Source organism: Balaenoptera borealis (assembly GCF_965194805.1).
Source record: "Balaenoptera borealis genome assembly, chromosome: 14".
Lineage (NCBI taxonomy): Eukaryota > Metazoa > Chordata > Mammalia > Artiodactyla > Balaenopteridae > Balaenoptera > Balaenoptera borealis.
Genome location: NC_138875.1, coordinates 39,305,005 through 39,332,562, shown reverse-complemented (window position 1 = coordinate 39,332,562; position 27,558 = coordinate 39,305,005). Strand labels below are relative to the sequence as shown.

The following is a 27,558-nucleotide window of genomic DNA, read 5'->3' as shown; positions in this document are numbered from 1 at the left end:
CCCTCGGGCCAGGGAAGGCACCTTCAATCCCAGGTCCGGGCCCACCACCCTTACACGGGATTCCCCGCGGCAGATGACCTGAGTCTGCTGGAGGCTTTGGGGAGGCAGGGTTTGGCGGGGGTGGAGCAACGGCTCAGCATAGGTGGGGGGCTCTAACTGGGGGAGAGTTTGTAATGGTGCAAGACAGTGCTAGGACTCTGGGGGTTCCCAGGCCTCTAAGGCATGGCCATCACAGCCGGCTGCGTGGGGACAGGCCCCCATCAAGCCCTCCACTCTTCCTTCCCTGGCCGCCCAGCCCTTGATTCAGTGCTGGCCACTCTCGGGACTCTCTGGTCCCTGGGGAAGGCCCTCTTGGTGGCGGCTCCCTGGCCTCCCACTGCTGGCTGGCAGGCAGGCGGGTGGGCGGGCAGGCAGAATATTACCCCTAAGATAAATGAAGGAGAATTTCAGGCCTTATTGGATTATAGTTTTTATTGAACTTTATAAATTCCAATTAGCAGACCCCTGGGCAATAAGCAGCACGCAGCCCATGGCTCACTTTATGGTGTGATTATGACCCTGTTTATCCTCCCCTGAATGAGAAGTATTAATGGAGGAAACGGAGGAAAGCGGGCCCGAGAATACATAAAAACAGATATTGGTGACATGGAAATAAACAGGCAGGGTCAGGGAGAGAAAATAACCTCCGGGCAGGCAACGGCGGACAGAGGACCAGAGATGCCGGGAACCCACGTGCTCAGAGCCACAGCCAGCTTGGACACCCTCCTGGCCTCCAGGGCAGGGAGCCCCCTGAGCCCTGATAGCTGCTGGGGCCTGGAGAGCCCCCCCACCCCTTCCACCCCCAGGCAATCTTGTTCGGGCTGGAGTTTGATTTACTAAGTGCAGGGCCTTGGTTTGTGCGCTTGTACCGCCGGGCACCCCACTGCCTCATGAGGCCCTGACTCCACGGCTGAGTAGCTTGGGGGCAGCCCAGTGGTTTCTTAATGCTTCAGAGGCATCCCTTGCCCTTTGAGAATGTGATGGATGCTGAAGGCATTCTTCCTAGAAAAATGTCCTGGTGCATGCACATGCATGAATGCATCCACGTGCATATGCACACAAACAAGCCATTTTGCATACAGTTTCAGGGGGGGCATGGGATCCCTGAAAACTGATCATGGATCCTCCCTCCCCTGGGAGCATCAGGTGAAGAATCCTGGAGTTGGATGGAACCAAGACCCGTCTCTTGTTAGTTCTAGCTGGAGGTGCTAAGGGCCCACAAAGAGTTGGGCAGCCTCTAAGGGCCTGCCCACAGGGAGGGAGGAGGGGGTACCCCTCTGATCCCACCTGATTTTCCTTTCTTCCTGGACACTTGGGTTTGTCCCCACCCACCCAGCTTTAAACCTTTAACAGCTGGGACCCAGAACATCAACTGGGAAGAAGCTGCCTCTCAAAGAGTGTTGGGGTAAATTGGCGGGTTTCTGAGCTGGCAGGGTCAGGGGTGGCCACACCTTCCCAGACTGAAACCCTCACCAGATTCGCTGTATTTCCCGGGAGAAAGAAGCAGGCTCAGGGCCGCCATGCCCTCCTCTGGCTTTGTTTGTTCCTTCCTCCCCCTTCTGTGGGGCATCTTTCTTGGAGGCTTCAGTGGAAGATTAAAAAAGAAAAAAAAAAAAAAAAAACCCTCCTATCAGCATTTTGCCATTGTACTGAAGCACGAACACAGAAGTACCCAAGGAGCTTTTGTAGTCTGAACAGAATGAAAAATGCTTCAGGTGTTCGTCAGTCTGCAGTGGCATGTAAATAAGATGCTGAGATCTGCGGGCAGCCCAGCGCGTGTCTGGCTGGCTGGGTCCATTAGGAGTCACTGAGGATCTCCAGCTGCAAGTGTCCCCCCAGTTCGCCTGGGCCTCGCCTGCCCTCTGAGCCTCTGTGATTTATGGAGCCCCGCCAGGCCTTGTCTTACTTCAGATAAGAAGTGTGGATGTATGTAAGCTCCAGTGGTCATGAACCACCCCAGCCAGGACTTTCCTGAATCCTGTCCTCGAGAGGGATAGCGAGCCAGCAGGCCTGAGCAGGAATTGGGGACCGAAGTGAGGGGGCTGGCTGATTGGTGGGAGACCAGGTGTTCTGTCGAGGCCTTAGGAGAACCCCAGGGGGAAGAAGGTCCTGTGGATACTCAGGCACCAAGATGCTGCTGCCCCCACCTCCTTGGGTAAGACTAGGGCTTCCAGAGATCTTATGACCCCTGAGGAGGGAGGGGGGCCTGCAAATTAGGGAGCCTGTCCCTCATCTTCCCAGGTCTATATTCTCTCCCCCCATTCCCTGGGCACCCAAATTGGCTGAGCCTGACCCCAGAAGAATAGGCTGCCCCGGCCCCTGGCCCAAGCTCCCGGGAGCAGCCCCTCCTCTTTGCCCACATCCTGGGCCCTTGGCCAAGGCCAGCAGTGCAGAGGTCCAGGCCCAGAGCTGCAGAAAGCAGCCCAGAGTGCTGTGGGCATTTGCACCTTTCAGAGGACATTTTATGGGTGTAGAAAAGGAGGCCCATGGAGGACTGTTAGGTCAGCCAGTGTGTTAGAGCTGAGCATTTAAGAGAGCAGGCTTTGGATCTGGTTTCTCTGGTCCAGAAGGCCTCTGGGTTACCTGTGGACCCAGCTGGTGGAGGCCGACAGACTTTGGGGTTTTTTCCCTGTATAGTTGAAGCGAGCTGGGCCTGGATGGGCAGGGGGATGACAGGACCTGAGAGCAGAGCGGGAGCCTAGTGGCCAGTGGTTCTCTCTGTTCAGCACCATCTAGCTCGGCCGGCTCCCTGGAACCCAAAAGCTCTTTTCAAAAACCTCAGGGCCTGCCTGGTGCTGCTGGCACCAACGCGGGCTAGGGCAAAGGCTTCAGCCCAGATCCTAAGATGGGTTTGGGATTATCCCTTCCCACTCAGAGGGAACAGTCTTACGGCATCATACATTTCTTGGTGGTCACTTGGTCCCCATCATTCTGCCATGGCCCTAGTAGATGTTCAGTCCAGGATTTGAACAAGTAGAGGGTCAATGTCAGGGCCTCAGGCGTTGGAATGCAAGTGGGCACGCATCAGGGGCTTGGGGCCCTCTGCAGTCACACTTCCATGGACCTCCAGGCCCCTTGTCATGCAGAGGAGTCCTTCAAAGGACCAGGGGACCCCTGGGATCCTTTGAAACTGAGGAAGAAACCATTTGCCCAGGCAGCCTGCTGCAACTGGGGATGGAGGGTGGGGACGGGCGTGTACCAGGGAGCCCTGGGGCCTCTGCCAACGACCCTCTGCAGCTTCTGGAGCCCTGGGGCGCATCGTGGAGAGTGGGCAGGGAGGCAGGGCTGGCCATCACAAAGCCTTGGCTCTAGTCCACCTCTGCCACCAACTAACCGAGTGACTGTGGCCCTGTCACTCCCCTAGCTGGGCCTTCGTTCCCTCACAGCAAAGTGAAGGAGGTGGCATGGCTGATATCCGAGGCCCGTGCCAAGCCTAAAATATGCAGATTCCCCCCCTCTGATGTTTCAGGCACGAACACAAATTAGCATGTGTGGAAAACTGGGGGCGAGTAATAATGGCCCACCAGCCTCCACCCCAAGCACACACTCATTCTTCTCTCTTTTCATGCCCCCTGTAATAGATCATACAGGATGGATTACATTAATTTTCTATAAACTATATCAACTTGAGTGACATGTCCTTAAGGGTTGGCTGATTGATATCTACAATGCGGTCTTATAATCTAAAATCATATTAATATTAATATTAAAGATTTTCTGTCCTTTACGCGCACCATTAAATCTGGAGTATAAGGTGAAATTGACAACATACATTTTGACAGCTTATCTATAATAAATATGCAGATCTTGATGCCCACATGTCATCACAGATGCACCGCAGCTCTCTGAGGATCAGAGCCTGCCTGTCTCCTGTGTGACATCTCCAGCGGAGGATCAGAGCACCCATCTAGGCAGCAGGAGCAGCGCCGGGTGAGCCTTTGCAGGCGGTGACTCTGGCCTCTCCTGTCTGCCTGTGAAAGTCTGTCCTTCATCCTGCCAAGCAGGCAGGAGGGCTTGAGGAGTGACAGTCACAGGGAGCAGGGGACGCCATCTCATGTACCTTCCGGAACACAGAAAAATCCAGCTTCCCTTTTCTTAAGTCACAGAGGGACTTTTGATGTCTCCTCTACCCACCCCTCACCTTGTTACAGCAGGTTGTCACCACTCAGCACCCAGTGAGGTTAAGAGTTGGGGGTCCTGAGTTGGCAGCCCTGGGTCAAACCTCATTCTCTGCCACTAGCCTCTGTTCTTAACCTCCTGTAGCCTGTTTCTGCATCTGTAAGCGGAGAAGGGAAATGGTACCTCCTTCCTGGTGGAAATGTGGGGACTGAATGAGATCATAGAAGCCAGGTGCCCTGCACACACAGTGATGCCTCGTAAAGGGCACCTCTTAGATTGTTTTCTAAATGAGTCCCACTTCCTCAGCCCCTGCAATCCTTCCTGTCGCTAAATCCCTGCCCTTGTCATACAGAACCTACCACTTAGCACACTGACCATCTCAGATTCTTTTCTGCTTCTGGCCTGTGCCAGATGTGAGTTCCAAGATGGCAGGAACCATGTGCCCCCAGCCCTGGCGCAGGACCCAGGTGGAGCTGAGATGGGAGATGGACTGAGATTGGGACAAAGAAATCAATTGCAAGGAGAAAATCTGGTCCCCTCTGCACTGAGACTGCCAGGTCCAACTAGATAGTCGTGTGTGTGTGTGTGTGTGTGTGTGTGTGTGTGTGTGTGTGTGTGTTGGAGGGGGTCAATGAAGTGAGCCTGGAAAATGCCTTATCCCTCTTACATTAACAGGGAGGTTGATAGAAGACCTGAGGAAGAGGTGCAGAGGAATTTTCAACAGGTGGAGGATTGTTTGTTTGAGAGAGCTCCAGGCCATCTCAGTGGTCCCACCCTCACTGGACATCTGCTGACAGGGCAGCAGAGTCCATCAGAGGCCCTGGGGCCATATTTCAGATCACTGGCTTCCTTCCAGCCTCTGTGAGCCCACCTAGCCGGGTGACATCCAGTCTCCCAGGTTTAATCCATCAGTTTGAGCCTCCTCAAGTTTCCGGCATTGTATTCACCCCTTCCCTGTCCACCCTCCTCCACAAAACCATCCCACGTCAGGCCAGCTACACGGAGCACTTCTGTCTCTGAACTGCAGGATTTCCAGTGTTAAGAACCAAAGGACAATGTTCCTTGTCACCTCCTTGCATTGTTCTGTAATTGCTTGGCAGTGGACCGATTCGTTTTCCACAGCTAGACTGAGAATGCAGGGGGTGGGGACTGCGCCCTCTTTCTGATTCCCTGGACAGCTCACCATGTGGCCAGGGACATGTGCAGATGTGCAGGTTTGGACCCTTCAGTACTCTGGATGGCAGCAGGAACAGACATGAAGACCTCATGGATCCGGAGAAGTCTTAAGAGGCTCATTTGTCAGGCATCTCTTAAAAGGAAAGGTCAGAGTTGACCTGGATCCACTCTCATGTTCCTCTGTGTTTCTTTTGGGGCCAGGAGTAGGGATCAGAGGGATCCCAGATGTTCTTCTGGGATATCAGAAAGTCCATTCACACCTCCTACCTCCCCTGCAGGGTGATGTCCTGGAGGAAGCTCCATTGTTTACCACTTGTGCCTGCCAAATGTCCCCATCCCTGGGCTGCCCCCAGCTCTGGGATCCTGAGCTACACACCTGCAGTCCTGACCAAGGGTAAGAAGTTCGGTGACCCAGGCTGGGGAGACAGACTTGTGGGGGGAGTACAACTTCTGGGAGAGCTGGCTAGCAGGCACCGGCCCAGCCTGGCTCTGGGAAATTCAGGCCCATCACAGGCTACTCATCAACTGATTCCTGCAGCTTAGGCTGCAAGCAAAATGGGTCCTGGGGAGATGGCTAGACCCCAAGGCCTGCTGAGGGGGACCCCACCTACAGGGCTTTCTTGGTTCCCCCACCCTTTGTCTTGCAGACTTTCTTACCACCAATCCCTTCTTGTCCTTCATCCCAGTGTGAAACTTGAGTCTCTACAGTGCCTTTAATACAGAACCACTGATCAATCATCTACAATTAATCAGTCAAGAAGAGGTGAAGACTGGAGGAGGAGTGATGGAGAGGAGAGTGTGTGGCTTTGGGCAACTCAGCCTCGCTGAGTGTCCACAACGGCTGCCCTACAATTACTATCATTCGTTTGTATCTTCATTCCATCTTTCAACAGATTCTTACTGGCTCTGAGTTACACGGGCTGCGCTGGGTGCTGCGGATGGGCTGAGGCTGGGGCAGGAGACAGACCCTGCCCCACACCCACGGAGCCTGTCTTCTGGGGCTGTTGAGGAGGTTAGACGAGCTAATATTTGATGATCACCTGGCATAGTGCCTGGCACACAGTGATACCACCGTGATGTTGGTTCCCCTCTCTGCCTTGAATGAGTCTCTTCTGGTTGGAGAGAAAAGGCCACTTAAAGTAGGACCAGATAATGTTATGGGGGAGGGAGAGGTAAGGAAATGGGTCAGGTTGAGGGGTGCCTGTGGTCGTGGTGTTGGTGGCTGGGGTGGGTGACAAGGTGGGTGGGAAGAAGGAAAATGGCTTCGAATGCCAACCCCAGGAAGAAGGATTCCACGCCTTTTAAAATCCCTTTCTTTCTCCCTCCTCATTCATCTGTTCCCTTCCCTGCCTCTCTCTGCCTCCTCCTGCTCCCTCCTCCTTCCCACAATTAACCCCAGGCTGTCGTGATTGCCCCCCCCCCGCGTTGACGAATGTCTCTCCCCTCTCCCCATTCCCCCCACCCCCCCCTTTTAAAATTTGTGTTGACTTGACTCGACAAGCCCTAATCCCTGACTCAGCTCCCACTTCTTGTTAAACCAAAGGTAAATTCTCGGCGGCCGGCGGGGCGGCCTGGAGCAGGAGGATCCACACCGCGGAGCAGCCGCGGGAAATATTGATATTCGCCGACCTCTGGCGCCGGCCGCCCGCGGTGAAAATAGGACTCGGGGCCAATCAATTACCGAGCCATTAAGGGCAGGGAGGCGGGAGGGAGCAGAGAAAAGACGGGGCTCCCCCGGCAGGGCATCGCCCCCTGGGGGGTGCGGAGCTGCATCCCACGCTGCGCTCCCCCGCGAGAGCTCCGGCCACGGCCCCCCGGCGGTCAATGTCAGTGACCTCATCGGCTTGCCGGGGAGACCCGGGGGGCCGGGGAGGGGGGCTCCGAGTCTCGCGCGCGGGCCCATCCCGCGGTCGGTTGGCGCTCTCTTTGTCTGCACCTCCTCCCGTCCTCTCCCTGGAACTCCTATTCTCCAGGTCCCCCCTTTCTCTTTGCCGGCCCTCCTCCTTTTCCTCTTTGTTACAACCTCTCCTCTCTCCTTGGTGCCTCTTACTCCTCCTCGGACCACCCTTCTGTTGCTTTTGTTTGTCTCTCCCTTCCTCCTGAGACGGCCACAGGGTGGCTTCTGCTTCCCTTCCCCCAGTGTGCTCTGAGCACCGCTGGGACTGGTCCTGCCAAGCTGGCTGAGACGTTGGCCGTCCCTCCCTTCAGCTCTCATGCCCGTTAGCTTATGTCTTCACCAACAGGAGCCGACATCAGGCCCTTCTGATTTGGGGTCAAGGACTTCTGGGAGCCCTTTCCATTTTTCGTTTGCTCCTTCTAACTCAGACAATAGCCCCATGTTAGGAGAGGCCCCCCACATCTAGACAGAGAACCAGCTGTGTTCGTGGCAGAGTCCTTGGCCACTGGGTTTCTGGGGTGTGTGGAGCGGAGTGGGAGCAACCTTCCGTGTTTGGGTGGGTGTGGGTTCTGTGTATCTGTGACCAGGTTTGTGCAGGTGGAGGTGAGGGGGTAGGAACAGACAGGTTGTGGACTTGAGCAAGTATCTCACCTTTCTCTTCTTGAGCTGACCATTCTTACAGGTGGGGAGGGAATGAGCCGCTGGGCTCATTTGGTGATTGGTTGATGAGTCCAGAATATTTTCTGAAACTTCCATACGTTCTTAGACAAACAAATGGCGTGCACGAAAGCTTAAATTTATCAGATATGGTGTTGGAGGGAGTAAGTAGTACTTTTTCCACTTTAAAGAAAGATCCTGCATTTCACAAAACTTAAAATAGTAGAAGCAATCCCTTTCACAAGTTCCCTTGTTCACGGTTCTCAAAGTGTGGTCCCAGACCGTCAGTATGGGCCCATGGGCCTCACCTGGGAATCTATTAGAAATGTATATTCTCAGGCCTTACTCACTGGTTGGGTCAGAAACTCTGGGGAGGGGCCTGGCCATCTGTGCATAACAAGCCCTCCAGAGGACTCTGAAGACCACTAAAGTTTGAGAACCACTGACCTCAATTATCCTGCAGCTCTGGGAGGTAGGTGGGGTGGAAATGATTCTATCTTCCTTTTACCTCTGGAGGAACAGTGGCAGAGAACCATGGCATGGCCAGACGGTAGCCGGGTCAGTGCTAGGACCGTTCTTGGCCTCAGTGTGAGACAGGCTTTAAGAGTGTTAGAGGTGGGGCTTCCCTGGTGGTGCAGTGGTTGAGAATCTGCCTGCTAACGCAGGGGACACGGGTTTGAGCCCTGGTCTGGGAAGATCCCACGTGCCGCGGAGCGACTGGGCTCGTGAGCCACAATTACTGAGCCTGCGCGTCTGGAGCCTGTGCTCCGCAACAAGAGAGGCCGCGATAGTGAGAGGCCCGTGCACCGCGATGAAGAGTGGCCCCCGCTTGCCGCAACTAGAGAAAGCCCTCGCACAGAAACGAAGATCCAACACAGCCATAGATAAATAAATAAATAAAAAAAAAAAAAAAAAAAAAGAGTGTTAGAGGTGCGTTTTATTTCATCTCACAAGCACCATTTTATGGAGGTAAGTATTCCGTCTGGAGAGGTGACTGGCATTTGCCTGGCAGTGAATCTGCTTTTGACCTGTAGGAGTTGGAAAGGTTTCAGATCTCTGAGGATCCTCTGGCCTCAGCGCTTGGGGAGGGGAGTAACTTGGGGGTATAGCCACTTGCATTGAAAAGTAGGATGATTCCTTAAGACTGATTTTTTTTTTTTAGTTGGACCATTGAAAGCAGCTTGTAATAGAGCTGTATCTTTCACATCTACAGCCTACCTCAGGGTTGAGTCAAGTGCCCTTTAAAATACAGGCTCCTAGGTCCCCTGCCTGACAAACAGTTTACAAAGCCCAGGGAGAAGGAGGTTCCGGGGCCTTGGGGACCTCATGGGAGACGCTTTGGTGTCCAATGGATATAGTTTGAACCCCAGCTCTGCCCCCAGTGGGCTGTGTGTAACCTAAAAGTCATGAAAGAACCTGAATTGTAGAGTGTGGTCACCACCTGAATTGGGAAACTAGCTTCTCTGGGCCTCAGTTTCCTTATCTATAAGGTGACCAGTTGGACCAGGAGCCTCTCCAGCTGTAACAAACCATACTATACTAATACTAGTAATGACTATAAGCCCCAAATAGCGTAACATCAGTATAGCAGAATCCTCAACCTGCGGCAATGGTCTTCCCACTGTCCCCACCCCCTTCTCAGGAAGATGAGCCAAATTGCCTGCAAATGAGCACAATCAAGAAAAGAAAAAAACAAGCCCTGTGCTTTGCAGGGCCGATCAAAAGCCAAAAAATGACACCCGAGTTCCCTGACATCAGCTTGTCACCATCAATCCAACCTGTGACTCTCTGGCTACAGGAAGCCTGGCCGAGGGTGTGGATTCCGCGGGTTTGGATCTCGCACCGGAGAAGGGTCACCCACCTGGGCTGACCGAAGCGGGAGAGGAGCTCAAGCCTCCAGAAAACTTTTTTTTAACCCTCTATTACCCAGAAAACAGAATTAATTAGAATCCTCCATTTTCTGAGAACCTGGGTTAATCAAGGTTTATATGTAATAATTTTTTTTCCCCCAGAACAGTACACTGAAGCGATGTCTCCACAAAGAACACAGTACTTAGTGAAACTGCTGGGATGGGAATGGATCCTCCCTGAACTGGAACATCAAACCATGCTCTGAGACAAACCTGATGTTTCACTGGGTTTCAGCTCACGGTGGGAAAAGAAGCAGACTGTTGGGTGCCTGGGGGAGAGAGGACCCGTGGGCTGGCTTTCCAGGCTAGGGTGGGGGTAGATAAAATGTTTCCCATTGTCCTGTCCAACAGAGCATCTGGGCATTTTCCTGCTCATTCCATGCCAGTTCTGCCTTCTCCAGGATCTGCCCCAGCCATGGCCCCTTTGGTCACTCTCCCATGACCTTCTACAAGCCCATAGCCTGAACCACACAAATTTGCACTTGATTTCGGTATGTCCCAAGTTGCTCCTTAAACCTTCTCTGGGTGTGTTCCACTCACTCCCCAACCGGGTTTTAGGTTCCTTTGGGCTAGGAGAACTCATGGGTCTCAGCGCACAGCAGGTACTTGGTAGACACTTAAAATCACAGACAGGCAGTGCGAGAAGGATCCTTACAGATCAGCTTGTCTAACCTTCAGTTCGCAGGTGAGGAACCTGAGGCCCAGAGTGCAGAGTGACTTGTTGAAAGCATCACAGCTAGTTAGTGTCAGGGCGGGAATTGACACCCAAGTCTTGGCAAACAGTAAATATTTCTGATTATACATTATGTTAGTGAGGAGGTTGGGAAAACAAGAATTCCAAAAAAACAAAAGATTTAGTGAGAGCTTAACTTGGTACAATCTCTTTGGAAGCAAATATCAATCAAAATGTGGGATGCTCAGAAATGATTTCACTTGTAAGAATTTATTTTATAGGTGGAATCATACATGTGTGCAGTGGGTGTGCACAAAGATATCGACTGTTTGTGCTTTGTAATAAAATAAAACACAAAACTAGAAACAGTCGAAGTGTCTCTCAGTGAAGGTCTGGCCATGTAAATGAGTGAATATCTGGATAACAGAATACTGTGTAGCTACTAAATGGAATGGATGGATCCACATGAGTGTCGATCAGGAAAGAGTCAGGATATACTGCAGAGTCAGAAATCAAGGTGCACAGCAGTGCGGGAAGCATATCCCAATTTCCACAACAGAAAGTGTCCGTGGGTGTGTTTGCGTGTGCGTGTCTGTACTTGACATATTTTTGGAAGAATACACAGGAAACCGCTCCTTCTGGCGAGTGGGATGGGGTCTCGAGTGGGAGGGAGAATCACGCTTCATTGTATACTCCCTTGCACTTTTTACCACATGCGTGTGTTATTTTTATAATAATAATAATTTTAAAACCTCAACACCTAGTCTCCTAGTTCGATGTTTCCCCTCACTGTACCAAGCTGCCTCTCTTGCCGTTATTCTGTAAATCGGTAACTTGGAGTCTAAGTGTCATAATTTCAAGTAGGTAATAAACAACAAACGAGCCGTCTGCCCTTAGCTCATCCCTTTACTTTTTTAAGCCCCAAATTGCTGCCTTTCCAGGGGACTGAGGCTCTAGGGTGGAACATCCCATGTGGAGGAGGTGCAGTACGGGGTTAAGAACCAGGTTCTCAAGCCCAGATTTACCAGGCAAGTTCCTCAAGTGCTCTATGCCTCAACCTCCTCATCTGTAAAATGGGGATAGTAACAGTTCCAGCCTCCTAGGTGAGCAGGAACAGAGCTCCCGTCTGTCCAGTGCCCTGTCCCAGACAACATGGGTGAAGGTGCCCATGAGCTTGAAGACACCGTCTCTGACCTTGGGGAGTTCAGACCTGGCTGGACGCAGCGCAGCTGGCCCACTGCATGAGGGACACCCACGGGGGAAGCAGATAAACAAGGGCACGTCCAAGGAACCCAGCACCTGCTCCCACATGGCGGAAAGTGGGGAGAGGAATGGGGGCAGGGGAAAGGAACAGGGAGGGAGGAAAGACCCCAGCAGGTGAGACAGCTGGTTGCCTCACCTTCCTCCAGGCATGGGAAGCCACGAGTCTTTGGATTTTCTTTGCAAGCAGCTGGCAGAATTCTGGACAAGCCAGGCATGACCTTTTGAGGGAGACTGTGGTATGATACCGGTTGTGGAATAGGAAACTAGATTCTGTTTCCAGGGGTCCAGTACCCAGTTGCCACCCAACAGCCCACGGAGCTTTGGCAGGAATTTGACTTGGCCTAGTGTCTCCAGCTGAAAAATGCAGGTGCCTGGGCCTCACCTCCAGGGATTCTGATTCTGTCAGTGCCGAATGGGGCCTGGAAGGGGCTGAGACACGCAGCTGAGTCCTCGGAGGCTGCTAGGGACAGTCCTGTGTGTTCTCGGTATAGGGTCCAATCACAGAATGGATGACAATCAATGCACAGATCCAAACATTTTTGGTTACATCAGAGTTGACTCATGGCTTAACTGTTGTATTGTCCCTGAAGACTGCATCCCCCTGCCCCAGCCGGAACCCTGTCCATCTTGCAAAGAGGACAGTGGGCCAGACTCTTTTCTGGAGTTTTGGATGCAGGTGTAATAATGACTGTTTATTAATAATAAGACTAACACTCAGGGTCTTCATACAGATAATCTCAAATAATTCTCACCATGACCCTCTAAGGTTTTGACAATTATTGTGACTGTTTTATGTGGGGAGGGAACTGAGGCAGAGAGAGGTTAAGGAACTTGCCTAAGGTCTCTGGTGGGTCATCTGACTCCTCAGTACCCCTGCCGAGTGCCACTCCAGCAGTCCCCCGGTCCCAAACAGGCTTCCCCATATTGGACGGGCCTGGCTGTCACCCCGGTGCTGTCCCTGATTGTGGGCCTCCCCAGGTAAGGGCTCAAGTGTCTGTGGCCCCAGGGGAGATGAAAACTCATCCCTGCCTGCTCAGCAAGGTGCTTTGAGAATGGAGAAGGGCTGGCAGGGGGTGGGCATGGCCGTCACCCTTTCCCCCGCCCCCTTCCTGGATTCCCGTCCTGGATGGATGGGTCACAATTGCTTTCTGGGGCAGCCACTCTTTGTTTCCCTTCCTTTGTCCCCCTTCCTCCTGCTGGTGACGTGGTCACCTTCCCAGGACATAATGCCCGCGTGGCTCTGTCCTGACAAGCCCTTTCGGCCCTATCTCTAATCTTCTCTGGGTTTAGGATTAATAGACTTTTTCCTCGTTTGGGATCAATACGTACAGAGAGAGAGAGAGAGAAAAAAAAAAGGAAGGAAAAAAGTCAGCAGGATTAAAAAAAAAAAAAAAAGGACTGATAAGAATCTGGTCCAGGCTGTAAACCCGGATGTTGCCAGTGGTATCTTTCAGCTGGGGGGGAGGGAGTTGTTGCAGGTGGGGGTGGGGTGGAAGGTAGGAGCTCAGGGGGCACCTGTGGGAGACAGGAATGGGGTGAAGTCACAGGCTTGTGACTGAAGTCCCAGGACCCTCAACCTCAGGCCAAGGCAGGTTTCAGCCTGAGTCTTGGCCCAGGAAGGCTCTCTGAGTCCTGACTCCTCCCGTGTTTCAGAAGATCCTTCTCTCCCAGCAGCTAGTCCCCGCTGTTCAGGAGCCGGGTCCCCAAGCTGCCATTTTCTAGGCTCCCAAGATCCCTCAAAGGTGTGGGCCGTTTAGCGGAGGTTGGCAACCTTGAGTCTCAGAACCCAAGCTCTTTCTCAGTATCTCACAAAGCCTAATGGAGATTGCACATGTCCCCTTGATGAGTCTGCACAGGGAAAACAAAAATAGCACCTCGCTGCTTTTAGCAAGAATTATATGCACTCCGTGTGGCTGACACTGGTTGCCGCATGCCGATCTGCAGCTCTGATTAGCCTTTGATTAATAAAAAATGGGGATGGGAATCAATTATTTATTTAATAACAGCAGTTTGTTTTAAAGGCAAAACCTTTAAGAAAGCGGAGGACTCCGGGGTGGGGTTGATGGGGTGGGAGGGAACCAACAGAGGGTCTTTGCCAGGAGAAGTTGGGGAATGGAGGATTTCCGTCATGGAGTTGGTGATCTCCTGTGCCCAGGCTGGAGGGCCGGTTCCATCAGGCTTTCAGGATGTAGGATGCAGCCCTGAGCGAGGGGAGCTGGGCCCCAGCACCCCGGGATCTGGTGTGGCTGGAGTCACTGAGTCCAGGGAAGCAGGGGTTTGGGAAGGCGGGGCACTGGTCTGCTTTGGTTACTGTGGGGTGATGAGTGCGTGAGGCCAGCCCCCTCGGGCTCTCCCAGTTGCCTCCGGCCTTCATCTCTGGTGTGCCAAGCCCGGGAAATCTCCTTGAGCAAGGCTAGAGCGTGTGGTCCCTGCCCATCAATGATGGCCCACTTTCCTTGGCCTAGCATCTCAGCCTGGACCATTTACGCCAGCTCCCCTCTGCCCCATCCACGCAGGGGCCTGTTGCCCGGCCTGGCCAGGCTCTGCTCCTCTCTGCTGTTACTCAACCCGCTTTCTCCTTGTGGAGGGCACTCCTGCTGATCTCTGCATTTCACAATCATATCCATTCATCAAGTCCAAGATTGAAGGACACCCTGTGCGGCAGCTCCCCAAGTCATCCCTCAGGAGACGGTCTTTCTTCTTCTGAACGTTCCCGGCACTTTGAACGTGTGTTCCTGTGGCAGTTTGGGAAAATGAGGTTTTGTACTTGATTTCTTTGTAGGTATTTTGAGGGCAGGGACCAAATCTCAGTCACCTTTGTAACCCCTGCCCAGGGTGTGTGGAATAATGGATGGAGGGGTGGAGGCTATCTTTTGGGGAGACTGTACCCCATTTACATCTGAAAAAGCTTTCAGATTAAGAAACAGACCTTTAAGGGAAATGATAACAGCCTCTTTGGGGGACGCAGAGGAAATATACGCTTTTGCACTTGAGATAAGCAGACTAGGGTACCTGGTCACGATATTAACTTTTTTTATTTCTGGAAAATAAGACAGAAAAAAAAAAAAAGTTGAGTGACAAAGTGTTAATTTTCTGACAAAAACGAACCTAGCCTTTCCTTCTCCCTTGACACTGATATTCAGACTCAGTATTCTCATCTGTCAATTGGGATGGTAATCCCTGTTCCACTACTCATGGGGCAGTTACAAACCGTGTATGAGAGAAAAGTGAAGAGAGAACTTTGCAAAGGAGAAAGTGCTCTATCCATGTGCATGTATTGTCTGTTTAGGTGATTATTGATTACCTAAAGTTATTGCCTTTGTGATCCTTTGGAAAGAGGGATGCTGCACAATTGTTCAGGCGCCAAAGTCCTTCTTCCGGTCTCCGTTATCTGTATCTCTCTCATGGAAGTTAAATTTCCCAGAATGACCTCTGTTGTTGCCATCACTTTCTTCCAAGCTTACTGGTGTGGGTGTCCATTTCCAGCGTGGAGCTTTCCAGCAAGCTGGCTCGGCCACTCCGGATACCATGCCCTTAGCTTCAGCCAGGGCTGGTGGTGCAGTTTTGAGGCAGAACCTCATGTTTGCTTATGCACAAGTGTCTCCTTCTCATTGGTGGAGTGCTTTGAGTTTTCCAAAATGTCTGCTTTCACAGACGTTATTCCGTGGGCTCATCCCTGGATGGGAGTCGGGGAACCCCAGAGATAGGGCCGGATTTGCCGTATTTCACACAGAGCCTGTGAGATGTTCTTTTGCCTCCAGAGTCGAGGGTTTCTATCACGGAGTTGATCTTCCTGCCCCCCAAACTCCCCAGCCGTTGCCCCCTACAGTAGGGGGGATGACCTGAGTGAGGCGTTTCTGATCCAGAGAATCAATCACCTGATAATTCAGTGGGTGGCTTTAAGAAACATGGCCGTGTGGGAACCCTAAGCTCATAAACCAGATGAATTAAAGGGCAACTATACACATGGGAGAGGAGTCTTTCATTTCTAAAAGGATTCCTTATAAGGCTCTTCTGATGAGCAAACACAGCACATCTCAAATGGGATTCATTGTTAAAAAAAAAAAAAAGAAGAAAAGGAAGATGACAAAAAAGAAGATAATAACAATTTGCATTCACTATCTCAGGAGCGGCTCTTATGAGAAGTGAGGCCCACCTGTTTCTCATCAAAGCGCCTGCAAGTCCCTCTCCTGGAGAAAGTGGGGAGCTGCAGAGACAGGGAGAAACTTGGGGGACAGGGAGAGAGGTGTTGCCATGATCGAATCTGTCGTTCTCTGACTTAGAAGGAAACCTGTCATCTCTCGGCCAGGGGGCAGGGGAGTAGGGGCAGTCTTGGGTTGGGGGGCTGGGATTGGCCAGTTCCCCACTGTGAGCTGCCCATCGGGGTCCAGCTCCATGGTGGAACATATGGTGGAGTTTTCCCACAGACAGACCTGCTGACCCTGCCAGGGCCATGGACCTAGCCACTGGGTCCTGATGGATTCCTCCTCTCTCTTTCATTACGGGCGGGCTCCCGGCTTTGGCAATATTTGCATTATGGCATCAGTGCAGTGTTTCCCGTATTCACGTAGTTAAATTAGTTAGCTGGATGGAAACCTCAGAGATGATGTATCTAGTTGTCAGTCGTGACTTGGTGCTAATGGCACTACAATTTGGTTACAGCCCTCGCCATCATTAATCATCTGCCCCCAGTCGGCTGCATACAGGGTGCTGGGGACGGGAGGGCGGGGCTGGCTCGGGCAGAGAGGTGCCAGCACCCAGGCTGGGCCTCTCGCTCTTCTTCTGGGCAGCGCTCAGGCCCAGTCACTGGGTAGGCCACCGTCCCTCGGTTCCCACCGCCACCTCCGCCACCAGCGCTGCGCACCTCTATTTATTAGCATCGTGCTACTTATGCTAATAGCAGACCGTACACTATTTCTGAGCATTAACATCTGCTCCAAGCAGCCGACTTTCACTTACGGAAACTGATTTCAGCTCAGTCAAGCAGATAAACAGAGAAATCAAAGCAGGTGGCTGAAAGTGAAGGAGGAATTCTCAATTCCTGCATTCAACCGATGAACTTCACTAAAGCCATAATTAATATTCAGATAACTATATTCCGACACAGAATAAACAAGATCATTTAAAGGATGCAAAATACATCCCCAGGGCCAGAGGGGAAGGAGAGGGAGGGGAAGAGAGGGAAGGGAAGGCAGAGGAATGAATATGAATGCAGACACTTCAGCACTGGCCTATTGTCTGCATGGTTTCAGCCTCACAGAGCCGACAAGCTGGGTGTTTGCAGAGCCCCTTCCACTGCCGCAGGGGCCCGGGCTGGTCACAGCACTCTGTGGAATAAGGGGACAGAGGTGCAGTGTCCCCGAGCAGGGCTGGTGGAAACTGCCCTCTGCACTAAGGACGGCCAGCCCCGGGGCTGGCTGCTGTGGCTGTCTTCCTGCACCCAGGCTTTCTCCTGTATGGAATCCCCTGCTGGCAATTCTTCCTCCCCATGATCTGCAATCTTAGAATTCAAAATAACATCCCTGTATGATATGGATGAGGCCGAATCCAATTCTTTATACTCAAAGCTACAAGAGAGTATATACCTTAGTAAGTCTTTTCATTGTTTTTCCTAGTTGGTCATTGCAGAAATAAGACTAATGCCACCATCCAGAACAAATTCGGAAGGCAGTTGTTCCCGTTCTCTGAAGACCGGTGGCCCCAGGGCTCTGAGGAGCAGACTTGCCAACCAGAAGATAGTCCCCACGTGACTCACGGATGCACGCGGCAAGATCCTGGACCCGACTCACTTTATCATATTAGCACAGAATGATAGTGGGAATAACAAGGAAAGTTAAGGGAACCCGTCCCCTGATGTGGTGCACACTCCTCTGTGTGTGTGTGTGTGCTCGTGCATGTGTGTGTGCATGCATGCATGGGCCATAGGCAGATAATTTATAAGAGTGAATTATTTGAGTGTATATATGTACTGTGAGCCCTGAAGGGACAGTTAGTGACCAGGGTCCTGCGTGTGGGATCCAAACCGACCCTGAGCCCCACTGGAGGGTGAGGCGGTCGCCAGCCCAGGGGGACCCAGAGGAGCCAGCACAGGCGAGCCCTGCTCACGGGGCTCCGTTCAGGCTGAGCTGGGCCCAGACTGAATCCCTTCACATTGTCCCAAGCGAGCGCCAGATTTCATCCCTGGTGAAAAGGCCCTTGCTAACTTTTGCTCAGCTCTTTTTCAGTTCTGGTAGCTGCAAGGGCCCTGTGGCTAAACAACAATGACAACAAAATGTTATTGATAACTTTAATTTCCACTTGGGGGAAACATTCATCTCCCTCCCCATGCCCCGCACGTATGTCCCGTTTATGTCCCTTCCTCTAAGAATGGTGTTGACAATGCCGGGAGCCCCAAGCTGCGTCCTGGGTGCCGTCAATGCTCCTCTGGAACTACTTGCTTTGTGGTTGAAATTTCCCCTGATGCCTGGATTTTTTTTTTTTTTTTCGTTTCCTTGGAAATGACTATCTCTCTGAATCACAGCTGTTTGCGGCAATGGGGGGAGGTGGGAGGATATTCCCTGGCGGGGTGTTGGGAGGGGTGGGGGGCAAACAGGCTTCCCCAGGGGAAGCTGAGCACTGCGCAGGCCAGCATGGCTGTGGGCTGAGGCTGCTGATCTTCAGGGAGCCCTGGGGACAGGCTTGAGGGCCAAAGGTGGGTTGGAGCCCGGCAACCGGGGACTCTTTCTTGCCTGGAGCCTGACTCACTTCTGTGTGCTTTCCTGGCTGTTCACCCCTCCCTGAGCGGCAGCCATCTTCCCAGCCGGGGCTGGTATCCCAGCCACAGGTCCATCGCAGCCCCCTGTATGGGCCTGGTGGCTTCCTATCCATCTCTGCCTAATTTAAGCATCACAACACGTGTATGAGGTTAGCCAGGCAGGGGTTACTGATTGCATTCACAGAGGCCAAGGCGGAGCCATAGCGAGGTGGTGACACACCTGAGACAGGGGGTGAATTAGTGAGACAGGACGGCAGCCCTGGGCCCTGACCTCCAGCCTGCAAGTCTGATGCCTTTGCACTGGCTCCTTCCCACACCCGCACAACCCGCAGACAAGCGCTCTGCCTCACAAAGCCCGAGCCCACTCCCCGGGGCCTGTGTCTCTCATGTGCGCTGGCGCACACGCAGCTCCGAGGGAGGTGACGGAGGAGGCTGCCTCCGGCCGCAGGAGCTGTGGGTTGCGGGGGACGGAGGAGGAGCCCCACCTTGCCAGGTGGCTGACTTCACGAGACTCATACACTCAACCGAGGCAGACGGGCCCAACATGGCCTGACGTGGCCTGATGTGGCTCTGGGTGGCTCAGCCGTGTGGGCCTGGTACAGTCCCCCAGCAGGCCTGGCTGATGTAGGTCCTCAGCCCGGCGTTCCCAATGCGCTTCCGGCCACTCAGCCCCCCACCTCCCCCGCTCTTTCTCCTCTGCCTCTACCTCACCCTCCATCTCTTCCTCTTCTCCCCTCACATCTCCTGCTCTGTACTCAGTTAGCCACCTCGATCGTCACTGTCATCTGAGTCTCCAAGCTGTCATCTTCCGAACCAGACGTATGCTGGCTCTCAGAGCCAGAAGAAGAAAAGCTGAATTCAGACCCACACCCTTGGGAGTTCTGAATTTTACCCAGGCTGGACTGAGGTGGGCCTGTGCATGCTCTGAAGACCTGGGCTGCTCAGCTGGGAATGGGGCCTCTGTTCATGAGAGGGGTCCCTGGGAGGTCCTTGGGGGTGTCTTCTGCAGAAGGGCAGCCCAAGTGCTAACTGCCTGTGGCCTTTATCATCGGGCAGAAAGGCTGGTTCCCGGTCAGGCTTATAGAAGAGGACACGGTTCCTCTCTCTGAAAAAGGACATGAAAATGGCAGGTCTTTGCGGTCTGTTTCAGACCACTCTGTCCACCCTGACTCCACACACATAAACTGGCAGGCGCTCTCTCTGTCCTCTTGGTTGGCTGTGGGGAGGTTGGGGAATGAACCCCAGAGGTGGCGACAGGCGGAGAGTCCCCTCTTTTTGCCTTCTCCAAATGGAAACTACTTAAAGCACACCCGCTTTATGCCACAGCCAGGCTCAGGTTCGTCTTGGGAGAAACCTCTTTTATTCAACTGCAGGTGCCACCTTTATGGATGTGCCTGGTTCTGGGAGGGCCGTAAGATTTCTCTTGCCCGCCCAAGCATGTCCCTGTGAGCTGCTTGTGTAGCTCGCCTATCTGGTGTTCCAGAACAGCTGCACCCTGTGTGGGTGTGTAAGTGTGCAACGTCTGTGCCTTGTGCCCGGAGGGCCCCAGGCTCTGCATCCAGAGCCCGGGGTGGCCACTCTATGGTCGAGGCTGTGCAGTAGTCCTGGTGCCCTCTGCTGGCCACATCTGAAAACACATGCAGCCTCCAGTCCGCTTCTGGGTGGGACCTTCCGGGAGGGAGGCTTCCAGGACAGACAGCCCTGGCAGAGCGGGATGGCTCTGGTCTTTCCCTCTGTGCATCTCTGAGGGCCCCACTGTCTGAACCACATGCATAGGGGTAGGTGCCCTTTCCCTCATCTCTCCACGGGGGAAGGACCTCGTGCCTGGCTCTGGTCTTTACTAGCCGTGTGGTGTTGGACAAGTTATCCCACCTCTTTGGACCTCATTTTGTCCTCTGTCAGATCTTAGCCACCCTTCAGAGCCTACTTCAAATGCCAGTTCCTGACTAATCTTTCCCACACAGGACCTCGCCCACCTTGGAATGTCCATCTCACCTTCGGTGGCTGAGACCTTGGGCCTCTTTCTCAGGCCCTCAACTCCTTGAGGGCAGAGATCCTTTCGTATCTTTTCTCTTTTTCAATCACCTGCAGCACCCACAAGCTGGCTTTACATAGAACAGGCACTCCACAGATACCTGTTGAAATGATTTGTGTTAAAATGTCTGCCTTGGACCAGAAATTCCCTGAGGTGCCACCCTGGCTCTGATTCTTTCTCGTTCCAACTGTCGCTTGTGGGTTGGCCTCATCTCCCAGGTAAGACTTTAGATCCTAGAGGGCAAGGTATGAGGGAATAACTGTCCTGCTGCTTCACTGAAGAGAGAAAGCAATTTTGACATTGTAAAACAGTTTATGTACATGACTCTCTCTCCCAAGCAGTACATCTTCAGAGCAAAATAGAAAGGTCTAGGCTATAAAGAACATGCTAAGGCCCAACTGGTTTTCCATTTTTATCCTCCTCATCCTCCGCGTGCACCTCTTCTAATCTGCACCACCCCGTCCCCGCACCCACAGGGCCATCCCCCTGCAGCTTCTCACCAGCTCATTCCCCAGCCCCTGAACTGCACGAGTATGAGGGGATCCTCGTGCCTCATCAGAGTTCTCAGCGCACTCCCTTACGTGACTCTTCTCCAAGGCTGCCCCAGCACAGCAAACACACTGCCTCCTGGAAACGGCAGTAACAGCTAACATTTATTAATAGCTCACAATGTGCCGGGAGCCATGCTGAGAGCTGTGTGCGTATTATCTCACGGAGTGCTCCTAACAACCCTCTGCCACGGCTCTATTATTATCTTTGTTTTATAAAGAGAAGGCTGAGGTACAGAGAAGTTAAGCCACTTGCCAAAGGTCACACAGCTTGAGAGGGGGAGAGCGAGCATTTGAATCTAGGCAGTTTGATTCTAGAGCCCGTGTTCATAACACTCCTTCTGGTGGCAGGTCTGAGGCCGTAGACAAGGGCTAGGCACCTCTTGGACACACACACACACACACATACACACACACACACAGAGTATAGTGAAGCCCACACCCACCTACATCGTTTCCACACAGGCTCAGGTTGGCACGTGCACGTGTGACACTCTCACTGCTTTACCCGCCTGCAGTATTTTAGAGCAGCATCGTCTGATAGGATTTTCTGCCCTGCAAGGCAGGTTCTAGGTCTGCATTGTCTAGCATAATAAATTACCACTAGTTGTGGCTACTGAACACTTGTAACATGGCTAGTGCGACTGAGGAACTGAATTTTTAATTACATTTCAAGAAACGGACATGGAAATAGCCACACATGGCTGTCAGCCCACTTGGTGTTGTCATGGGGTAGTTGAGAGGATGACGAGCTCTCATGCGGCCATGGGGGTAGCATGGCCTGGCGTGTTAGAGCGCTTCGCAATGGGTACATTTTTACTATTATCGCCGGATCAGTGACGCACTGGGTCATCTCCTCATCTCCACCTGTCCTCCCATCCAGCTACCCATCACTCTTTGATAGGGGGCTTTTGAAGACCACCCTCTTGACAGTGGGCTCTGACCCAGGTGTATGTATGAAGGTGACAAGGAAGGAGGGTTTGGCTCTGAGGTGCCTGGGGGAGCAGTTGCAGGCCAGTGGAGGGCTGTCTGTGGCCCTGGAGGACCTTCTACACGCAGGCTCCTTCACCCCAGTCCAGCCTCTCAGAGACTCCCAGGTGCCTAGGGAATGATTTCAGCTCTAATTTGTAAGTAAAACACCAGCAGCTTATTTCATTGTGTGTTGCTTTTATTAGCTTTTAACTTTAAAAGAGAGAAAATAGGGCCAGCAGTCTGTCTCAGGTGTTTGGTGGTGGCTCTGGGGGCCACACAGAAGTCCCTGCAGGATGCTTCTCTTCCAGGGGTTCAGAGCAGCCACTAGTGAGATCAGGCTGGTGGGGGTGGAGGGGCAAGGGTGTACAGGCCACAAGGACACGGTTGGTGGGGCAGGTGGGGCAGGGAGGCCTCAGCCACTGCAGAGCAGGGAGGAGGGAGCTGGGCGACCTACATCTTCGCTGTGAATCCGGCTGACTCACCCTAGAGAGTTCCTGCTCTCCCTCCTGGGTGGAATGCAACTTTGGCATCCTGGGAAAGAGACACTCCAAGAAAGGGCAGTGGCAGTGGCCATGGCAAAAGCTGGAGGGAATGAAACTACAGCAGGAGGGATTTAGGTGGGAGCATGGGAAGGACATATTCAAGATAAGCTTTGTGAGATAGTATGAGGGGGAACTGAGGCAGGAGGAACAGTCTCCTTTGCTACATTCATTAAAGTGAGGGCCAGGGGTGTCTGGCATTGGTGAGCCCCTGCTGAGACATTGGGGAGGGGTGTGGGGAGTAAGGGACTCCCAAGACCCCACCTCGGGCTTCATGCATGCCTGACTAGGTGTGTATCACACAGTCCATGACCTCACTGATGCTCAGACCACACTGGGGAGGAACAATAATCACATCTATGAAGTCTTGTTTAATCTGTCCTATTATAAATAACTTTAAGTACCACGATACATGAATGCCTCTCACACTTATACCTCCAGCCCAGATCTTCACTCAGCTCCAGGATCATAATCCACCTGCCTTCTTCATGTCTCCACTTGGATATCTAATTGGCATCCTACCCCCAGCATGGCCGACATGGAATTTTGATCATTCTTTGTGAATGAATGAATTATTTAATCCTGATGGTGTTTGTCTGAGAAGGCTTTTTGCCTGGGGTAGAAGTGTGAGCTCATGAATGTGTTTCCTGGACCGGCTCTTGTGTACGAATTGCAAGACTAATTAAACTCATACATATTTGTGGAAATGCAAATATAATTTTATTTACCAATGACTGTAATAAAGGTAAATGCTCCTTACTTAAACAATTCACTTTGGGAATAGAGCTGTAAACAGAAGCAATAAATAAACACTCATTATTGAGTGTTTACTGTGTATCCACTGAACTTCAGGAGCTGGCTTTTCTGATCTTCCATCATGGTGTTTACACGTGAAGACTTTCTCATTCCCGGATGTGGGACTTGACCACAACCAGGACAAGCACTCTTACCCAAGCCCGTGACTCTTGGGGGCCCTGCTTGGCATTCTGGCTCTGCCATTTCCTCACTGTGTGACCTGGGAAGTTACTTAAACTCTCTGTGCCTCTGTTTCCTTGTCTGCAAAATAAAGATGGAAACTTAACCTTCCTTCTAGGAGAAGTGGGAGTATGAAATGACATAGCACAAAGGAATGCTTGGTTTTGTGCTGAGCACTTGGTAAATGACAAAGGCATGTTAACTATTTCTCTTATTATTATGCTTATTAATTATCCAAGCCTGTTCTAGATGTTTCTATATATTCTCACTTAATTGCCATGATAACCGCGGAATCTGTGTTGTTATTCTTGATTTACAGGATGGGAGCTCAGAGCTCAGGGAATAAAATGCCTGTGGTCATCATCCACCTCTCAAGCATTAAAACTCAAGTCTTTGGACTCCAGATGTAGTGCTCTCTCCACGGCACCACCACTGCCTCCTCTTGTTCTTTGGGAGAACCTGGTGCTAGTGAGGGCCAACCATCACACCCCGTTTCCATTTCAACTCATGACCAAGTCCCAGTCACAAGCTCTACAATCCCTCCGTGGACTCATCATTTCTTGTTACCTCTGACCCCTGATTGTGGTCTCTGAACAACTCCTCAAATCTTCCCACACTTGTCCCCGGCCTCCAAGAGTCCCTCATTATTGTGCAACCCTGGGCTCTACATCCAGCATGAACTTCACCTCGTAGGTGATAGACTGTGAAACAGGAAGCATGCTTAGAGGTGACCGATTTTATCTCCATGCCCAAGTGAGAAAGTGGAAATCTAGAAAAGCCCAATGACTTACTCCAGGGGCCCCTGGACAAGAACCCAGGGCTTCTACCCACTTTCAAACCCTGGCCACAGGAGCTGCACATCCCTCCATGACCCGGGCACACAGTGGTATCTGCTGGTGGTGGGTGGGGGTAGGTTGTGTTTCATTTGTGCTTTGGGCATCATTTTCCCCAGTGTTATTTCCTCTCGAGCCTGTGAGCCTCCTAGGGGGATGGGGGGGTGTGGTGGCTGTGGCTCTTCCTTCTGCTTCTTACACAAGGTATAGCCCAACACTGGGTGCACTGTAAGCAAGCGAGCTCAGTCTGTGTTGCTACTGAGTGGACCTGCCAGCCAGACCTAAGTAAAATAACCATGACATTCACAGGAGCATCTTTGAGCGGTGGGACTACGGGTACCTTCTCTTCTCCTTTCCCATCTTGATTATTTTTTCTATGGTACTGCTCACAGTGGAAAACAATTATAATAAAATTAATATTAAAAAAGCAACTGGCCTTTGCCAGGGCCAGAGTGACTGTCCCTCTAGGTGAGTGAAGGTGGCCACCATGGATCTGTGCCTGAGGTGTGTCCAGCCGAGGCCCGCAGGGGTGTCTGTGGGGAGCTCACGGGGGAAGGAGAGGCCGAATGGACCCAGATGGACACAAACTGGCAGGGGGTCGGTGCAGTGGGTCTGAGGCCCTGGGTGGGAGGTTCGAGCTGCTGCTGTAGGAGGCTTCCTGGGAGATGCTCAGTGCGGTCTCTGCAAAGGGACAGGCTTTGGTCTGGGGGAGGCAGAGGGAAGAGGTGCACTGGGCGGGCACAGCTGAGCAGAGGTGCAGTTGGAACTGATCTCCCAGGAAGCGCAACAGCAGCAAGGCCAGAGGCGAGTGTCTGGGCTGGGAATTCTATCACTTCTTTTTCTTTTTCACTTGTTATACAGCTACAATTCATCTCAGGCTTACCGTTCCAGGCACTGTGCCAAATGCTTTGCCTAGATTACTGCATTTCATACTCGAAATAAACCCATTTAGACAGTTTGTATGTTCCCATTTGCAAGACGAGTAAACTGAGGCTGGCCCATGAAGTAAAGTGACTTGCCCAAGGTCACACATCTTGTCTGTGGAACAGCTGGGGTTTGACCTCCGGACTGTCTGTCTCACAGCCCCTGGCCACCTCCGGAGACTCCACTTCCCTGTGAATGGGGCCTGGAAAGCCATGGGAGGTGCTGAGCACAGCCATGACTCCATGGAGCTGGGAACATAATAGCGTAACCCATGTGTGTATCTGTGTGTGTGTGTGTCTGTGTGTGTGTGAGTGTTTCTGTGTTTGTCAGTGCACCTGTGCGTATCTGTATGTCTGGATGAGGGTATCTGTGTGTGAATGTGTGTGCGCCCACGTGTGTGAGAGGAAAATGTGAGAGTGTGAGGTCAGGACCCCTTCCTACTGGTGGGAAAGACGTGTGTTTCTGGCAGTTACGATGGCAGCCTGAGGAGGGGGATTTATGTGTGATCCTGTGGTCCTGGCTGTGCAGGAGGTCATTCCCCTGGGAAGAAAGCTGCACCCTGGGGGCCATGAGGCAGGGTGCAGGAAGTTAGGAGATGCTGGGAGGGTGTCCAGCTTTGAATCAGGAGGGAGTAACAATCTGGACTGGGTACTGACCATGGGGCTGGGGGTTGCCACCGGGAGGCTCTGGGGACCAGGCATTGGAGATCTCTGAGCTGTTCTCCAGCTGCAGAGTCCCAGACCTTGGGAATTCCAAGGTCTGAGGCAGAGGCCAGGATCGTCATTTCTCATCAGATTTCCAGGGAATTTGGACACAGGGGACCTAGGAAAGGCAGGGGAGGGTCAGGGTCCATCCTCGACTGTGGGAAAACAAGGCAGACTTCACCTAAGGGCTCTGTGTGCCTGGGGGCTACCTGCTGAGGATGTTTCGGGCAAAGCACAGATGACGACCCTGGATTTGAGTCCAGCATGGTGGTTCCTTCCTGATGAGCCCAAGACCTCAGAACCCATGGCGGCAGGTAGGACGGCTTTTCTCCTGCCAGGCCTAGGAGCAGAGTGAGTTCACGCCGGGGTCAGACTTCGGAAGAGCCTGCCCTTCATGTCTGCACCCCAGGAGCCGGATCAACCTCAAGTGGCCCAGAGATGAAGCAAAGGAACAGGGCTCAGGGACCCTGGGTGTCTGGACAGAGGACAGATCTGGGAGGGCAGAGATGCATTCAGCCCGGGAGCATTTCCCGGGAACCCCACCCTGGCCTCCTTTGCGCTGTCCCTCCCTCAGGACACACTACTTCCAAGCCCTGCCTCTGGGCCGGTTGAGTTTGAGGACCATCTGCTCCCACCCAGATGGAGGCAGTGGGGAGGGGGCCCTCTCTCTTCCCATAGCTGCTGCCCCTCCCCGCAAGCTCCCTCTCTGTCTCTGTCTCTGTCCGTCACGCGCACACGCACACACACACACACACACACACACACTCACACACTGTTCTCACAGCAGCTACGGGCAAGGGCTCCAGATCCAAGAGCTCTGCTCGGACCCAGAGCTTCAGGACGGGGGCAGAGGCGTTTCTGGCATGAGATCCCCCTGGGATAAGAGAAAGGGGGGACCCTCCTGGGTAGCAGGTCCCAGGATGAGGGAGCTTTGCAGCTGTGCAGGAACAAGCAAGAGTCCCCTCTGCTCCCTCCCATCCCTTTCCAGAACCAGGGCAGAAATCACTGCTCTCCTGTACCTGACACGCACACATGACCCATACAACATCAGCATTCGTGCACATGCATGCAGGAGACTCACAGGACACAGTAATGCCAAACACAAGGAGACGACACCCATCCACATAGCATGCCTTGAACAGACACACCGTGTGCCAGCAGCTAGCCACGCCGTGGCCGTTCATAGCTGTCTCCATGGTCCCCAGAGCTGCCCACGGAGCCTCACCCCTCACGGCCCATCAGCACAGTATGGTCACGTGGGACGGGGCGACACATACACACCACCTCCCAGGGCAGCCCAGAGCAGCTCATATCCAACACACTCGGCCCAGGTCCATGCATGGCAGAGCAGGCCCACCCCATTTCCCAGGAAAGTCTCAGTTTCCAAATGGTTTGTTCGTCCTTCAGGAGGTGAACATTTAGTGAACTCATTCCCAAACCCTCAGGATTTTATCCTAAAGAAAACCATATGTTTCCCATTCTCTGATGAGCTCCTTGTCATTGTGTCATTGCTAACCCTTTGCTCCATGTAGTGTGTGTG

At 52.6% G+C, this 27,558-nt stretch overlaps 1 protein-coding gene and 1 pseudogene across 51 annotated transcripts in view; both read right to left on the bottom strand.

The window, feature by feature from the left end:
• The window catches only part of CELF4 (CUGBP Elav-like family member 4), a 299,242-nt gene that overhangs the window by 252,828 nt on the left and 18,856 nt on the right, over window positions 1-27,558 (bottom strand). The gene's annotated exons all lie outside the window — the stretch shown is intronic.
• Window positions 78-27,214, bottom strand: LOC309611263 (annotated as a pseudogene). Its single transcript has 4 exons — window positions 27,100-27,214; window positions 26,801-26,892; window positions 25,971-26,073; window positions 78-2,157 (listed from the first exon to the last, which is right to left on the bottom strand). The product of its transcript is annotated as an uncharacterized misc_RNA (transcript).